Below are 17,138 nucleotides of genomic sequence, written 5' to 3'. Positions count from 1 at the left end.
CGTATAGATTTATAATCAAATAAGATATATTGGAGGTACATAAACATATTCACATACACAGTAGTGACAGAGATTGAAAGTTGCGTCAGGAATTCTTTAAAATACAAATATACACAATTAATCCAAACATATTATATTGCAAATGGAGCAGTCCTACAGAATGTGATACATTCTAATCTACTTTTGTAAGAAAGTTCGACATTGATACTTTGCCTTGCTCTCAGTATACTTTTTAAAAAGCCAGCATTAACTCCAATACAATAATCACTATCCAATAGCTCCTCACCCTCCGCCTGGGATGACTCCTGGTGGACCCCCGCCCTAGGCAGCGCACCCAAACCAACGGACCACGCACGCAACCTGGGCTTCATCCTGGACTCCTCCCTCTCCATGACCAGACAAATCAACGCCGTCTCCTCATCGTGCTTCAATACCCTACGCATGCTATGCAAGATCTTCCGGTGGATCCCCACCGAGACCAGGAAGACGGTCACCCAGGCACTCGTCACCAGCCGACTGGACTACGGCAACTCCCTCTACGCTGGAACCACCGCCAAACTCCAGAAGAGACTCCAGCGGATCCAGAACGCCTCAGCACGACTCATCCTGGACATCTCCCGCCGCAGCCACATCTCCGGACACCTGAGAGACCTGCACTGGCTCCCGGTCAACAAGCGAATCACCTTCCGTCTCCTCACCCAAGCACACAAAGCCCTGCACAACCAAGGCCCAGGATACCTCAACAGCCGCCTCAACTTCTTGGCTCCCAAACGCCAGCTTCGATCGACCAGCCACGCCCTCGCAGCCGTCCCCCGCATCCGAAGAGCCACCACAGGGGGAAGGTCCTTCTCCTACCTCGCCGCCAAGACCTGGAACTCCCTCCCGACCCACATCCGCCTGACCCAGGACCACCTCGCCTTCAGGAAGCACCTCAAGACCTGGCTGTTCGAGCAGTAGCGAACCCCCCTCCCCTAGCGCCTTGAGACCCCCCCCCGGGTGAGTAGTGCCCTATACAAATGCATTGATTGATTGTTAGCTGTAAATATAAAAAGGCAGGTCGACATTACCTCCATCCCCCCAACCTTAAGAGAGGCAAGATCCATCTGGAGCTTTCCTTCGCATACAATTTGCAAAATAAAATGACATGAATCGTTTTTTTGTGGGGAGAGAACTTCGCAAGGACAATGACCTGGTTCTCTGGACCAGTCTTTCATCTCTGGATAGCCAATTAGTCAGTGAAAGGTCCCAAACCTGAAATGAGATAAAAACAAACCTATCGTACCCCCTGAAAAGAGTATAAAATATGGTTGGATATCATGTTATTACAGTCAATTGGTGTTGGACAACTGCAGATGTATTCATCTCCATTGCAAGTCTGATTTTCTCAAGGTGGGTCATGCAGATTACTTTAAACTCCTTACGACAAATAGAGTTCAATGTCTCTTGGGAAGTATAATAATCTGGATGCCCAAGATGATGCATCATTTTTTTTAACATATTTTAACCAAGTAATCTTAGTGGCCTGATCCAACTTCATTGAATCCTTTATTGATTTATTTAGGCCTGTGGTACCGGAGGTCTAAATTCTGTTCCAGAGTAACACTGGCTGTACCTTAACATCTGAAATATATGGAATCCCCAGCTCATTATGGCAATTAAAAACAGGGGAACTAGCAGGTACAGCTAGAATAAATCTTAACCAGGCAGTTTCAACATATTGAATGGAGGAGGAATCATTAAAGCTCCAAACTCCTGCCCCAAAAGTAGCTATACTTAAACATTTTGCCTGGTAAATTTTAAGAAGAATTTCCGGGGGCCTTTTACCAAGTTTTTTTTGAGAAATTGACGACACCCGCGATAGACTTCATGAAGAGAAGACTCCTACTCTTGACCGCCTGACCCCAGGAACCAATGCAATTAAATAAAACACTTGAATACGTACATGTATACGTGGAGTCTACCTTACTTCCCCCAAATTGAAGGCGCTTGCATTTTTGTCTCCTCCGACCGCAGGTCATAACAAAAGTTTTCTTGGCATTCAGTTTTAGCCCTAATTCATCCATAACACCAGTATAAAATGCAAGAGCTTTTTGTAGGCCTATCTGTGTGCGTGCCATGAGCACAGCGTCGTCTGCGTGGAGAAGGGAGACTATTGGGCGTTTGTTAACATACGGTGGGTCCCTCGCCTTAGCCACCAATTCCTGTTCCAAAGTGTTGGTATAAAGGATGAACAGGAATGGTACCAAGACTCATCCTTGTCTTACCTTCCTCTCTACTTTAAATGACGCAGTAGACTCCCCTTTGGTTCCGTATCGAACACTGGCGTTGCCCCAATATACAATTGTCGTAAAAACTGTGCCAGGACCGGATCGACCTTTAAATCTATCAGGATTTTCCACAATTTACAGTGTATAATCCAGTCAAAAGCGGCTGTGAGGTCGTCGAATGCCAAATAAAATCTCCCTGCTTTAGCCTGAGTATATTATCCAATTAAAATACTAAGATTAAGAACCTGCTCACTTATTCCTAGGCCCGGTCTAAAACCGTTTTGTACATAATTTAAAGTGTTATTTTCTTCTGCCCATGTTTGCATCCGGTCTAAAACAATCCTTCCTGCTACCTTCATCAGGGAGTCTAATAAAGATACCGGGCGGTAGCGTGCAGGGTTTTCCTGTTCCCCTTTTTGTAAAAATCGGTACAAGCATCGACTCCGACCAGGTATTAATGAAATCTTTGACACAGCAGACTTGTAGGACCAGTGTTATCAATGGGGACCATAATGGTGGAATTGATTTAAACAAATCAATTGGCACCCTGTCTGGGCCTGGAGCCTAACCACTCTTAAGTGCAGTTATTGCCCCAATAACATCTTTGTGTGTGATTTGAAAGTCAATGCGTAAGAAGACAAGGGGACCTCCCCCCTGCTGGCTCGTGCTGTCTGTTACACTTTCTGTACCCCCTGCGAATTATAGACATTTGCCAACAAATCTACCTAGATCTTCTCTATTGCACCTTTATTGTTGGGGCATCAGGCTTAATAAATAAACTGCATTCACCGCCCAGCAGAATAAAGAGCTATCCTTGCTCAAAGAGGCTTCATGGAGGGGAAGGGCCTCCTTTTAACTTTGTATATGTTTTAGTACAATTTGAGTCAAACCACCCTTCCTTCTAAGCAAGTTTTAAATAGTTGATATAATTTGGGAGAATGCTACCAATATATTTTCATAATAAGTAGATTCCTCCAGACACATTAATAAGCCTTTGTTATAATTTGTTTATTGAACTCCGATGGATTATGGCTAGACCAACGCAGAGTATAGCCATTCTGTCTACCCATTTGAACATTCTGGGTCCAAGTACTTGTTATATTGTAGCTCTAAAACTGTTGGAAAGGTAATGTTGATGCTTAAAGGTAAGTGATCACTCATTACATTTTTGTGGGTTTTGTAACTAGTAATATAATTTGCATAACGGTTAGGAGCAATTATAAAATCTATTGTGGATTCTAATCCCCTACCTTTGAAGGTATGCCCAAAGTCCACTCTAGGGGAGCACGGGCAATTGGCAAAATCGTGGTCATATAAGAATAAAATCTCATTAAACATCTCCCCCCTTATCAGAGTGCACCGAATGAATCCGGGGATCATCCTCCTCTATTGTTGGGCCGCATTTTCCAAGCTCGGCTAACGGACCTAAACCAATATTGAAATCACCTCCCCAAATAGTAATCACTTCAGTGTCACTGATTACCTTTTTAATTTATTAAGATCATAACGAAGCATCTTCAATATTACCCCCAGCTGTTCCTTTTTCAACATTATTATAAAAATAGATTACAATCGAAATACATTTACAGTCTATACGAATCAATACTATTTGATAAGTTTCAGGTTTTATCATTTCAATCTTGAATGCCCCAACCAAATTCGAAACATAAACTCAAATTCCCTCCTTGGGTCTCCCGTGTGTTGAATGAATTGCTGGAGTATGAAATGTCTTGAAACGATGATTATGCACTTCATCGATCACCCAGGTCTCTTGTACAAACAAAATGTCAAATTTGTCAATAAAGTCAATCCAAACTGTATTATTCACTTTATTTCGAAGGCCAACTATGTTCCAAAAAAGACACTTTCAGGGATATTAGTCCAAGGGCGAAATCAATCTGGTTCGAACCCAGGTTGCACGGCTCTGCTAGGAACTCTGGTCTCGTCCAATTCTTATACATCACTAATTATTGGGGCTGACCCAAAAGCTTCTTCACCATTTAAATGGATTTCTCTCAAATACACTAAGAGCACTGCGCGCACAAACCTGATGCATGGTGTGTACAGAACTATGAGAACGATATAATGTCCATGAGATATTATTTGTGAATATGTTTTTGATTTTGACTTTTTCAGCATATGCTCCCTGATGAAGGGCGACAAAATGCCCGAAATGCATTGGATAAAGGAAAAGCTATGATGTCATAAATTGAAATGAAAATAATTTTATGAACCAAATGGAAAGTGATACTGAATGCATGAATTAAAACAGAAATAATGAGAACAACATAAACTGGAGTATTCACTTCATTTGAAGGGAATCCCTGACTCCTATCAAGGAGATACAGGAGTGCACTAGGGGATGCAACCAGTGGTCCATTGTAAGCACAAATGAGTTTTGAAATAGGCGTCCCAGACAAGAGACGTCACTCGGGTGGCACCCAGAACTTCATACCAAAATTTTGACTACCATTTTAAACAACTGACAGGCTGTGCACCAATCTTCATTACCCAAATTCACTTTTCCGTAGCTTTCCAGCTCAGGAAGTAAAGTGCGGCGTGCTGATGGTCTGGTAGCGGGAGCAAAATGCCAAATGATAAAGTCCGGCTTGCCAAATGCAGTTCAAAGTATCCCCTGCTATTCACTAAGGTAAATCCCCCATTTTCTTGAAAGTACATTAGGATTCCAGGTACACCAAATATTAACTGGCCAGCTCTTCCCATTTTGATATTACACTTACAAAATGTAACAAGGCAACTCCAATGTTATCCTATGGGAGAGATAGGCCTTGCAGTAGTAAAAAACGAATTGAAGAGTTTTACACTACCAGGACAAGTTAAACTAAAAGGCATGTGTCTACTTTTCAATACACTGCACCCTGTCTTTGGTGCTGTTCAAGGCCTTCCTTAGGGGTAACCTATATGTATTAAAAAGGAAGGTAATTGTCCAGGATAAGGTTGAATTTGCTCGGTTGAAATGTAAATTTAAATATCACTCCCATCCTCTGCAGTGGCAAGCCTAGGAGATGTTTAAAGGGCAACTTAAGTGCTTACACAATCAGTGCTTCAGGCCCACTAGTAGCATTTAATATACAGGGCTTGGGCACATGTTGTGCAATTTTACTAGTGACTTACAAGTAAATTAAATATGCCAATTGGTTATAAGCTAGTGTTACCACGTTTTATTGAAAGAGCACAAGCACTTTGGCACTGGTTAGCAGCAGTAAAGTGCAGAGTATCAAAACAAACAAAAGAATTTCAGCGAAAAGTAGGAGGAAGAGGAAAGCTAAAGGTTTGTGGGTGACCGTGCAAAAAGGGCCAGGCCCAACAACTGTAACATGATCTGCAATCAAAATGCTCTCTAATGTGTAATGACTTGGAATCTCTGTACCATGTAACATTGTATTGCCCATTGTTTCATGGTGCAATCACAAAATATTTTGATTATTTTATTCCATATAATGATTGTAATTTTGATTTGTAGCGCGCGTTATCACCTAAAGGTCTCTGGATGGATGATTTTTTGTTTTGTGTAGCATCTGTTTTGAAATATCTCCTATGGTTTTATGCATTCATAATTATAGTTGTGGTTAGATATTAAAAGTAAATTAACTTTTCTAATTGGTTATCACATTTATAATCTCCCACCTGCAGTCTTGCATTTGCCCTTTGTTTGCTGTTCATTGGGCGTCAAAGACAGCAGAAAAAGTATATTCTGGATGGAGCCGAGACAGAACTGTGCAAGTATCAGCAGTTCATGTGCAATATTCCTCCAACACTATTCTGCTGTTGTGAAAGTTGTAACTTTAAGTTATTGTAGATAAACCAACGGATTGTGTGAAAACCAGACTGAGTAATAAACCGAAAACTAACGCACCTTCTCTTTTGTATTTTGCAGACTGCTTAACAAAGAAGTATGCAAATTTGCTTTAAAAAATTATAAACCCTACTGCTTTTGCCCACAGTTAATAGAGTATTATTTCTGTTCCACATGTGTTCTTCTTTTCAGATCTTGAGACGTTTGACTTGTGGACTAGCATCAGATAGACTTCTACCGTCACGTATTTGCCGCAAAATTGGGTTGGAAGCAGACGAGAAACGTTTGTAGGCATGGTACTGAAAAGCAGCTTTATTTTCTCTGTATTTACACTACTTTCACTGATTTTGATTTGAAATTCAGCCAATGCTATCATAGTACAAAAACATATTGGAATCATCATCATTTTTAAAACTTCTACATTTATCTTTGCGACGGGGTGGGGGCGTGGCAGGCGGGCAGTGCAATATACTGATTTGGTGAGTCAATTTCTTTCTAGCCATGCTCGATATGATTGTAATATATCATGTCATATGACAAGTATGTTCTTGAAAATTTGGTGACCTAGGGCTAGTTTTGAATGTTGGCAAAGCTGGATTTATTGTTCTGTGAAAGTTAACTGGTGATTAACGCCACATTCCAATAAAAGCCCCAAGAGTCAAAGTTTGTCATTGGCCTGGTCAAGTGCACTATCTTGTTTGAGTAAATAGAGGGACCATTTTTTTGGTGCAGGTGGGCGAAGACAATGTTCTACATGCAAGTCAGTTTTTAGTCCGAGCATCAACTAAAGAAAACCTAAAATATGAAGTTTTAGTTCATATCTATTGGTAAAACAGAAATAATTATTTCTTTGTTGCCTTTTTGGAGGCAAGTCGTGAATAATCTCGCACCAAATTTTCAGTGTTAAGATTCTCCCCGTTCCCAGCATTACTGTGTGGTGGTTAAAGCAGTGAAGTGGAATATAAACTATGTAACCAAATACTGCTGCATACTAGTGCATAGATCGGATTTGCAGCCCCTTGGGCAGATTTCAAGGTTTTTAATCTCCTCTTGTAACTTCACCATTTATGCTGTATCCTCGGAAAGTGTGCAGTTTTATTTTCTTTTTTTCCAAGCTATTGAATAGATTGACAAGGTACTGCCTAACCGCCTTCAACACAGTTTTTTTTTTTAGGGGGGAGGGGGGGTCAGGGAGTTTTTGTTACATTTTACATGTCTTTTGCGCCCTCCCTCCTCATCCCGCAAGGAAGTTCCTACAATAATCTCTGACTTAATGTATTGTATTTACGGTAACTGGCTAGATTATAAAGACCTGATTTCTTCTCCGTCCCACCATCTGTTTCAGCAGATCCAATTCCCAGACTCATCGACAACCACTGAAGTTTAGGCCCTGAACCACTAGAAGGCAGGCTATAGGAGGGGCTTTTAAAAAGAGCGTATACTTTTTTCTACTAGATTTTTGAACCGGTACTTTAAGAGCCTGGTTAGACTCTATATAACAGGGGAGTTGTGCAGTGATACTCCGGTTCATTCGTATTACTGCTTGACCTCTTCAGTTCTGCAAGGTGAAAATTCTCTTGTCAACTTCTGTAGGTTGGCAGTGAACAGCGCTTCACTTCCGCTCCCACTGCATTGCTTGAATAATTATTCTGAGGGGAGTTAGGCACTTTTTTCCTGTCTTTCTAGCCCCACAAATAACTCCTCCCCAGACTATCAACGATAGATAAATGAACCACCTACCCTGACTCACCGAGTTTAATCTTTCTTGTAGGTACACAGACCTGGTGGTGTAGTTGAAGGCAGTGCAGGATAACATGCGCCTCTTTTTAGGTTCAGTTTCAGCCTAAATCGGGGCACTAAATATCAAAGGCTATCTGTTTTTTGGGTTTTTTTGTGTTCTGGAGTTCTCTAGGCTGTAATGAAACAGGTGATTTTGGGTTGAGGATGGTTTTGGATTAAGCTTCACAGGTGTTGCATACATTTTTTGTGTCCTGGATGCTCTGGCATGAAAATGGTCATTGGCCCATTTTGCACAGTTTGCTGGTGTATTCATCAGAGTTATGACTGGAACAAGGAAATGGATGAGGAGGTAATGTTTCAGTTACTTACTGGAAATAACTTTACTGTGCAGAGATAAATGAATAGGTAAGCTTGTGGGCCTTAGAATATGTCGTCTTTGTAGGAAGTCTTTTATCCAAATGGTAGGGTTGAGACAATTTCTTTAGGCAAAAAAAAAGAATGCAGCAGTGTTCCAGTGTAGTGTAGCATGCTCCCCTCATAGAGTAATGACGAGAATGGGGTTAAATGGAAATTTTAGGACTTCTGTCTTGTGCTGCAGTCATTGTCAGGTTCCTCTACCCTTACGGAATGTTACCTTCAATGAGATTTAATGTAGCCCATTTAAGAGTTGCTTTTGTTAGCATAGCCTTGGTAAAATGTGTGGTGGTGGTCTGATTTCTTTTGTTTTCAATTTGACATTTGTGTTTCTCTTCATTGGGTGCTAAAAGCTGTTGAATATATCCTGAAAGGAGCGGCGGCAGGACTATGCAGATATCAGTAGTTCAGCGTCCAATATTCCTCCAACACCGTCCTTATTTGTGAGTTTATTCTTTTTTTTTTTTCTTTTTTTCAAATTTCCAAAACTTATCCGGTAAAGTATTTCAAAATTATAACCTCTGGCCCTTAATATTTTGTTTTTTGCGCATGTTTTCTTTTATTGTTAATGTGTAGTATCTGCAGTCTTGAATCTACCAGTTGTCTGCCCACTGTCCTGGCATTGGGTTCCCAAAACTGCAGAGAGCAATCTGGAGGTAGTTGGGGCAGCGCTGTTCAAGTATCACAGCTCTGTACAATATTACTTCCAACATTACCTCGATTCTGTTGGCACAGAGGTTATGGCCTTATTGTGTCATTATCAATCTGTCAACAGAAAGAAAATTAGCAGTAAGATATTGTTTTCAGAAAAAAGCAATATCTGCAAAACACTGAACGCTGCTACAATGTCTCCTACATTTGTTGTAACTGAAATGAACATTTTTAATTTTTATTGACTAATATTTAAGTATATGGTATATTATGTTTAGGACTATGTGAGTGCAAGAAAACTGTGGAAAAGAAATGATTGTAAATGTTATATAAATATAATGTTACCGCTTTGTCCTATAAGCGGCAAAGTCATTATATTTTTTTGTTTTTCAGATTTGCAAGAATCAAGGTGGCTCTGAACTAACAACTCTCCTCCTAACCCACCCTTCCATGTGCACTATAGAATTGTTGCCGGTCGAGAGTAAAAGAGCAAAAGATGTTGATGACCAAAAAAGTTAATGGGAGGCGAGAAGCACCATCATGGAGCAAGACTTCCAGCCACCAGCTATTAGTCACAATATTTTGAGTTGGGTTTCCATCAGTAATAAACATTTTGGCTGTCCGGGTACATAAAAGTGTGAGGAGGTTACCTTGGTGAACTTCAAGCACATGTGGCCAAGCAGGGTATCTTAGATGTATAGGAGTGGGTAGCACATTGCCTGACAATACTGTTGCAGTCGTCCCATTGCTACTACAATGGGGATGATGTCGCAGGAAGTTTTTACTCTTAATAAAGCAGCATAGGTTGAAAGTTCAAACATGCTTCACGCGTTTCATACTTTCAAATACATTAGAGTGTATAACGGATCTAATATTTTATATACTGATGCTCAACATTACTCTTGAAGCAAGGTACAGTAACAGCTTTGAGTATTGTAGGTAAATGCTTGTAAATTTTGCCGGGGGGTGGTATCAGGACTCTGGTGCTTCATGACCGTTCTGTGGCCTGGTTGAAATAGTTACCAGACTTTCCATAAAATGGTGTAGATCATTCCTGACTGAGAGGTGAAATGGTACCATTGGGTAATGACTGTACTCAAGAAAATTGTCCATCTACTGTTGATTACTTTCTGTCACATTTAAACCTTACGTTTATATTGTATATAATGTCAGATCATTGTGTTGATTAAAAATAAAAATCTTATTTATCAGTCCTACGCTCAAGACACTAATTTGCAATGCAAACAAAGGTGAGTTGATTGTCTCCTTTTTGACCACTTCATTTTTTTTGTTTTCATCTGAAGTGGTTTTGGAATTTAATATCTCTTAAAGCTGAAAAATTTGCTACCATTTGTTATCCTATACGGTGGACTTAAAGGTCAATTGCTAATATATATGGACGCTGTATAAAATCTTAATTGACTGTGCAGTCATGCTTGCAATGTATGAGGGACTATTTTACATCTCAATTTGAATTTCTCATAGGTGCATTGTATATACTTTTTTTTTTGTCCTGCACCAGGCTTTTAACAAAAAGGCACAAAAAGCAAGCTAGACATAGTTGCTTTGTGAATGCATGTTTAGAAATGCTGCTTAATGTATCCCCTTTTACAAATTGGTTAATTGTTATCAAAAAACTACTTGTCAGTAGGTGGTTTGTCTCCTGAGGGTTCTATGTAAAACGTTCTGATGTCACATCCTAGAGGTTGTAAGCTTTTTCAAATTTAGAGTGAAATTGCAGTTTTCGATTGTCTCGGGATAGATATTTTTTCTTTTGCCAGATCTGTGTCTAGTAGTCACTTCTTTTGATATGTTAGATCAGGAATATCCTGGGTAAAATGGAGCAAGACCGGGCCCAATAAAGGGTGTGTAGGTCCACATGCAATAGCCTCCAGACATGTCCCAAAGCCTTGTATCCTAATGAAGGAACAGAGAATATGGATCATATCACCGTGTTTGTGCCCAGCATCTCCAGCAGAGTGTTGGTCAGCTGAGCTCCGTCAATTGTAGGATAACTAATGCCAATCATAAATCATTTTAAAATGGCTGAATTTGATCCACACTTCTCTGAGGTCTAGCTCATGGGTAGGCAGCTGTCCATCTTGATCTGTGACATTTGGCTGCATATAGGTTATCTCAATTGCAATATTTTAAATGTCGGTTTGGAGTATGCATCTTCAATCGTCAGAATGTAAATCCCTGAATTGTATTTCTGATAGTTACACCACCTTTTGTAGGTATGTCTAGATTGAGGAATCTCTTATGTCGATCTTCCTCCATTGAAGGGCTCCTATTATACAGCTCCTCAGTTGCTGATATTCAAGAATGTAGCTATAGTCTCACCAATATTCAGTTCTCCCTGCTCTTAAAAGGATTTGATTTTTCTGCAGATAGGATGTTTGTATTTATCCCCTTCTGTTGTCAACTGGGCCAATGAAATGATTTGGTCACCTTTAGTAAAGGAGCGTTGTTCCAGACGAATGCTTGACGATGTAGCAGTCTGTCTTGTGTGTATTTTTTTTTTTTTAATCTTCCACCAAACTTACTGTATTGACTGGGATGGGATTGCTTCTGGCTACATCGGTTGGGTTTTTAAGGAAGAGTTCTTGCATGACTGTTGCTTTTTTGAGCTTCTATTTCAATCTGTACCCAATCGGGTGTTTCCAAGTCCGTACAAAAATTCTAGGCTGATTGTGACATGTCTTGATCATAGTAGTACATTTTGATATTCTGAAGTACAAGGACTCTAAAGATTGTTTCTGCATAGAGCTTTTACATTGTAAGGTGGGTGACTTTCTTCTTGTCACACATAGGTTTATATCATCTGGTCAATCAGTCGCAGTCTGTTGCAGTTGGCAGTGTGGAATTGCAATCCCCATCACATAGTTGAAGCGTGGAATCACTATTATCTTCCCTGTTTGTACTTTGCCCATTTGGCAAAGTAGTATGTTTTCAACTTAATGAGTGTAGACACATTAGATACAATCATAGACTGGAAGTTATGACTAACCTGGATGCCTAAGTGCCTCACCGTACTATTGGGTGCTTCATTTGATTCCATTCAAAAGGAAGGGTTTTTTAGTTAGGCAGATATAGTGCATCTCATCGTAGACCTGGTTTCACTCTTTCCCCATTTTTCTGTTTCCGGGAAAGATAAAGAAAATGGTAATTTCTAAGTTTCAGTGCAGATGGTTTGGGTGTGGTTAGGGTTAATAGTACATCATTGGAGTAAAGCATTATCTTAAGGTTTTCCGCTAGTGTGGGAATACCTTTTTGATGTGGTCAATTGCTTGAATGGTGATGGCCGATAGTTCCAACGCTAGTAGAAAGAGGAATAAAGAAGAGGCAACCTTATTGGGTTCTCCGCTTAACTGAGATACTGTTTGAATAAACAGCATTGCTGGTTACTGTTGTCATAGACCATTATAGAACCATTTGTCAGTTCAATAATCTGTGAACCCAGTCCCATTCTGGTCATAGTTTTGAATAGGTATCCTCACTTCACTTGATCAAAGCCTTTTCCGCATTGAGAGAGAGGGCCACCTTGGTGTCAGTCTTCAGTCTGGAGCTCCAGAGCAAGTGAAGAAAGGTACACAGATTTTTCCAGGAAGAGCAACCTGGGATAACCCTATTTGTATAAATGACAGCTGGGATCATTTTCTTAAGTAGATTTGCTAAGACTGGTGAGGATTTAGATCTTGCAGTTGATTAAATAAATCAGTCACTAGTTCCCGCTATAGAGGGGATCTTTGCCTGGTTTTGGTGTGACCGTGATAAGTGCCTTAAGGAAGTCGGCCTGCAAGCCTCCTGTTGAGGCTACATCCTAAAAGACCAAATTTGCAGCACTGCCATTTCTGGTAGTGTTGGCAGGGAAGGCCTTAAAGCTAAATTTATCAGGCTGAAAAAACTCAAGAGAAACTAGTTATCCAAATGGTGGGACGTGGCTACTCTGAAGAGATACTGTGAACAAAAAATGTCTTACAACGTTTAAGACTGCTTACATTTTCAGAATTTGATTTGAAGTCTGATTTGCTGCAAGAATGGGGGCGATCATTTACACTACTCCTCATTTACTAAGATGAAAGTACTTCTACAGTATGCTGAAAGAAAATCTCAAGTTCAGAAAAATTATAAGGATTCTTGTAGAAATCGAAAATCTAGGTCTGATGGAGGTCACTGAAAAGAACTATGCTATAATCCTGAAGGAGCAGATTCAGAAGAAAGTCAAAGAAAGGAAAATTAACACGATTGTTAGAGATGACAGATTATGACAATGGGCACATTTTCACCATTGCCCATAAGTTTGATGTGACTATTCCCAAATCCGTTTTTTTTTTTAATATACCGGAATCGGGCGACCTTTGAAGTGCTAATAGTAGCTTTGATCTATCTTCCCTTGAGGAAGCGGGCACCAGTGGGACCATTGATGAGGGGGACATCCAAGCAGCTCCTCAACTCCTAGAGGAAGTCTTAAGATACCGATTGGGAACAAGCTGCAAAAGTTCACTACGAGACCAGGAGAGGGGCAGAAGAAAAAACTGGAAGGAAGGAATACTTACTCAGAATCAGAAAAGGATGATGTACAAGTAGTGGCAGCTGACCTGGCACATAATATAACTTCTACCTTGTCCACAACTATGCGGAACAGTTTGGTTGTCAATTTATCTGACTTTTTTTTAAATGAACACAAGATTTCTGTACTGCTTTAAAGGCTTGAATTTTTTCCACTGAATTATTTCTAAGAGGCAAAGCTTAAGTTTCATTTCCAGGTACATGAATACAAGAAACCACAATCTGACCCTAAACCAGTGTTAGACTTGTTTGTTGCACAGATAAGGGGCAGCTCTGTTTTTACTATAGCTTGGTACTGACTACGGTTGTACTGCAGATGTGGTAAAAAATCTCAACATTAAACAGGATTATACCTGTGATAGTGGTCTGTGCTTGTGTAATAAATTTACTACATAAGGCATCCATTTGAATAGCATCAATGTCTTTCATAAGCAGGTGTTGGAAGACCAATATCTTCTGAAGGATACGTTTTTGAGAGCACCACTCCATCACTGTAAGGACCAAGCTCTGTGTCCTCTAAGAAAGGACTGTTTGCTGATCATACTTATAGCTGACAAAGGGGGAAATGTCCTAATGAATAGGATTGACTATGAAAGGGAAGTCTACAGACCACTATGAGTTAAAAGTTCTAAGAAACTGGAACAGAACCCATACATCACTGCCAAACCATTGCTAAATGAAAAACTGGCTTGCTGGAAAGAGGTAAACTTCATATCAGATACTGAATACATCCTTTTGAAAATTTACTGTCCAAGGTTCCCCTGCTTGTACCTTTTGGCCGAAGTCCATAAGAAAGGGCAGTTTCCCCCCCTGGGTTTCCTATCATCTAAGCAATTGGTTCCCTTACAGAACATTTGCCACAATATGTGGACTCGTTCCTGAAAGCACTGGTAATGAACCTTTCTTCTTTCATAAGGGACATCACTGATATCCTGTGAAGATTTGGTACAGGATGACTTCTTGTAGCTAGTAACTAGATGTTGAGTCACTATATACCTGCATAAAGAATGAATATGGATGTATGGCTTTAGATTTTTTTTTCTATCCACGCGAAGTACCAACTACTATGAACACAACATGATCCTACTGGAGATGGTTGAGCTGATTCTAACCAACAACTATTTCCTTTCTGACAGCACATGGTTCCAGCAATTCCAGGGCACAGCCATGGGTTCTAAATTCACTCCATCATATGCAAACCTTTGTGGAGCATATCCGATGCCTGGGCCTCACCATATGCAAAGTGGACCCAAGAGGTCCATTACTGGGGGCATCATATAGACTATATCCTATCATCTGGACAGGAGGGTGTCAAATCCTGATTCAGCTACCTCAATGACAATCCCTTCAATGTAAAATGTACATTATGTATGTCACAGATATGCATCTAGTTTTTGGGTTTTGAATTCTATGCTTCAGGCAACATTGTGTAGTACACTATTCTGGAAAGAGACTGTTGTACATAGTATTTTACACTTTGACAGTGCACATTCTCCATGCACCAAACAAGAGATTTCCCTATGGTGAAATGATCAGGATGCAGAGTAACAGCAGTGAGGAGGTACAGCTCAAGCAGCATACTAACCTAACCATTTCCAGGCTAAAAACCAGGGGTTGCAAGTAAGTGGATTTAAAGCCAGCAGTTAACTGGACTGGGAGAGTCAACAGAAGGGATGCCCTCAAAACCAAACCTAAGATCTGTGGATTGTTTATCATTTATCACCTCAAATTTCAGACTGAATTAGGAAATATTTTAAATCCCGAACTAACACTGTTTCCTGTTGAATGGTGTCCCTGGAGTCAGTAGTATACTTCCAAACAAGCCATCCATAACATAGAGAAGAAGAACTTTTAGAGAGGACGTTTTTCCAAGCTGCACTTTACATAGTCCTAAAGAGCCCACCACCTGGTTCAAGAGCTGCACAGGTTTTATATCTGTTGAGAATGCAATATTAGTCATTTGGGAACAAGGGACGTTGAATAAAACACCAACAGGAGAGACACCATTTGACGTTTGATCAACTGCCAATCCTGTTTAGTTCAATGTCCTCCGTGTATGTAGGCAGCACTATGCGCCAACTAAGAACTCTTATCCAAAAACAATGCAGGACTTGTCAACCATGACCCCTCCAACTCCTTGGTGTCACGTTAATGCATTGCTGGGGCTAATAGAGCTAGTTCTAAGTTCCATGCAGTAGATCAAGCCCTTCCTGACAGAAGGGGAGGGAATATAAAATTGCTGAAAGCAAAATGGAACTGTAAATTAAGATCTATGAGTAAGCTCAGATCAGGAACTACATCATTTTATATTTGGACTTTCTGTGGTTCCCTCAGTCTCTGCTTCACTAAACCTACTGCATAACTTTTCTGGTATTTGCTCCAATTGTGAGTGTTCTATAGGGGCCCTTTCATGGTTCTGTCTGTTTCAACAAATATTACATGTATTTTCTAGCGGGTGTTTTTGAGGTCTCGGACTCCGATAACGCTATGGTTGGGAACGTAATACAATTAGTTATTGAATGTACATGTATGGATAACTGACAAAAGGATCGTTGTTGGGAACAATATCCTTCATTTCGCACATGATTGTAACAAGGGAAGGTAGGAGTCCCGAATTGACTGACTGAAATAACAAGCATTTGCAATGCAATAGGTCTCGCAGCATTAAAGTTTGAGTTACTGGCATTGTAAATGACAATGCTTTGCATTACATTTTTTTTTTTAATTTGCAATTGGTATATAAACATTGTGAGTGGTTAGCTGTTGCTTATGCTAAGCTAAGTTGGCAGTAATATAGAATGCTAGTCTTGCTTGTTATAAGCATGCGGATTTAAAGCGCTCTGATACCTGCGGGTAAAGTTTGAGCTATATAAAAGTGAAAACTAATGAATAAATAAACAGCCTACCTGTACCACGTCCGTTCTTATGACAAGCATGCACAAAGAGAGAAGGGATAGAGGTGTGCACACACAAGGAAGCGGGGACGTGCACACGTGAAACAATGGAAGAGCAGAGGTAGGCATAAATGCGGGGCACGGGAAGGCAGAGGGATACACACAAGAGAAGCTGAGAGGTGGAAGCGGGGATGGGGAGGCACATGGATGCGCACAGCACGAAAGAGACTGAGTGTACAGGTGCACAGAGGAATGCATAGGAAGGCGCAGAGGTGCACAGAGCGGGAGGAAGAGAGGAGTGCACACAAGCGAGGCTAAGAGGTGCAGCAGGAGGGGCAGATTCTTGCACATAGAGGTGTGGACACAAGGGTATAAGGGTGGACACTGGAGGGCATAGGGAGGCACAGAGATGCGTACAGCACCAGGAGTCAAAGCGTGCCTGTAGTAGAAGCTCGATGGTCAGAGGGTAATCCTAGGGGCTGTTGCCAAAGACATTTGCATGATTACATTTGACATTGAAAATGCTCTCCCCTGCTGCATCGTGGAGCTCTTTTTAAGGATGGACCTTCTCAGTTATCCAAGGGGGAAGAAGGCTCTTTGGATCACTGTGCCAACCACAGGGGAGATGCTTAGGTCACTGCTAAGGTGTGGCAGCAGTGGGGGGAAGGAAGATGTGAGGTTTATATTCAAGAGCATAGTAGTTAACTTGTGCTGGTGGGGCTGGCTGGCCCGATGAGCACTCATTTGAGGGGAACAGGACTCTGGAGTTCTCCAGCGGGCGGG

General features: G+C 40.8%; 1 long non-coding RNA gene and 2 other non-coding genes across 4 annotated transcripts in view; all 3 read left to right on the top strand.

Annotated features, from left to right (window-relative positions):
- Nucleotides 1–10,131, top strand: part of LOC147665027 (uncharacterized) — a 29,987-nt gene extending 19,856 nt beyond the window's left edge. For both annotated transcript variants that reach the window (XR_015305061.1, XR_015305062.1), the window contains exons 4-6: nucleotides 6,277–6,380; nucleotides 8,592–8,681; nucleotides 9,283–10,131. This is a non-coding gene — a long non-coding RNA (uncharacterized LOC147665027). The remainder of the gene's footprint in view (nucleotides 1–6,276; nucleotides 6,381–8,591; nucleotides 8,682–9,282) is intronic.
- LOC147665029 (small Cajal body-specific RNA 13) lies at nucleotides 5,913–6,129 on the top strand. Its single transcript, XR_015305064.1, has one exon.
- LOC147665028 (small Cajal body-specific RNA 13) lies at nucleotides 8,815–9,086 on the top strand. The gene has a single exon (XR_015305063.1).
- Nucleotides 10,132–17,138: the final 7,007 nt, after the last annotated feature.

The sequence above is a fragment of the Lissotriton vulgaris genome, unplaced genomic scaffold, assembly GCF_964263255.1.
Source record: "Lissotriton vulgaris unplaced genomic scaffold, aLisVul1.2 SCAFFOLD_1537, whole genome shotgun sequence".
In the NCBI taxonomy this organism is placed as follows: domain Eukaryota; kingdom Metazoa; phylum Chordata; class Amphibia; order Caudata; family Salamandridae; genus Lissotriton; species Lissotriton vulgaris.
This window is presented reverse-complemented; position numbering and strand designations above follow the sequence as displayed.